This window comes from Strongylocentrotus purpuratus, unplaced genomic scaffold (assembly GCF_000002235.5).
Source record: "Strongylocentrotus purpuratus isolate Spur 01 unplaced genomic scaffold, Spur_5.0 spur5_scaffold_18, whole genome shotgun sequence".
Taxonomy (NCBI): Eukaryota; Metazoa; Echinodermata; class Echinoidea; order Camarodonta; family Strongylocentrotidae; genus Strongylocentrotus; species Strongylocentrotus purpuratus.
The window spans coordinates 30299093-30300554 of NW_022145603.1; positions in this window are offsets into that span (position 1 = coordinate 30299093).

The following is a 1462-nucleotide window of genomic DNA, read 5'->3' on the forward strand; positions in this document are numbered from 1 at the left end:
CATAATTACATTATTTCCTCTTTGATGACCACCCCCCCCCCCCCCCACCCCACATATTTCATTATGTATCACACTGTTAATGTTTGATTTTTATGTTCCTGGAAATCATATTAATAATTAAGTAAACTAAATCAATCAATCAATCAATCAATCAAAATCATCATCACCCTCATAATTATCATTATCTATTAGATTATCTGATCAACAGCAAATCTCGACAAAATGAGATATGTCGATTAAGAGATTTGATTTGTATTGTAACTTGAAAAACCATTCTGCTAAATAATAGTACACCATGCAAATGCAATGTTTGGTGAAATTTTCATCTTCAACACACAATCAACATGAGCATCATCTTCACGATCATCAGATTGTCACAATCATTCCCATCACCATAGCCATCTTCACTACCAACACTTATGTCATCATAAACGACATTAGGATATGTAGAACAAAAATATACAAACGATGTTATATTTGTTTTAAACATATTGCATTGTGTAATGTTTTTAATGGTTGAATGACAAACAAAAATATATAACAGGATAAAGCGGTCACAGTCATAACTTTTTAGACAGTTTTCATATTAAGCATAACAAAAACAAGGGTTAACAACTGTAGCCAAAAAACCCACAGAGCTTTACCAAAAATGTTCATTTACATTCACAGTAACGAAAGAAACAGAATCTGTTTTTTGCGGTTATTTGAGATTTAATAGAGGATATTTTCTTGTTACCCTGAATATCAACATCATGACAATAACAACAATTACAACACAAACTTTCCCAACTGAATATAATAATAATATCAAATATTTAGGAGCGCTAAAAACAATAAGTACCATAGCGCTTACAAATACATATATATATGAAAAGAGGACAACAAAATGTTCTCACGTGAAGTAGATCCCATAGATCACTGGGGAAAAGGGTAAGTTTTGAGGGATCTTTTGAAGGTGGCAAGACAGGTAATTTCCCTTATAGAAAGAGGGATGTTGTTCCAAGTCTTTAATGCAGCTACTGCAAAACGTTTTTCAGCTGTTGAGAGTCTAGATTTGGGAATGATAAGTTTACATGCGTCGGCTGCTGAGCAAAGATTCCGAGATGGTGTAATGTGTATATACAAGGATAAACCGTTGTCGTACTTTGACTTTACATGTTACACTGCTACAATCCACCCCTAGGAAGGACCCAGGTATTAATTTTTCGATCCATTTATACAAGTATCTGCATATGCATACATTGGAGCATGGAGATACCATGTCCAACTCTAAGTACTCTCTGCATCGTGGCCACCAACAGACAAGATTTTTGTACACCCCCCCCCCCCCCCCCCCCCCCCGGCCATAAAAAAGGCGACACTACTCTGTGCATTGAACAGGCGAACAGTATTACTTTCTTGCCCGGACCAGGGAATACAGGTTATACATACCCCCCCCCCCCCCCCCCTTTCAAAGAAGGCA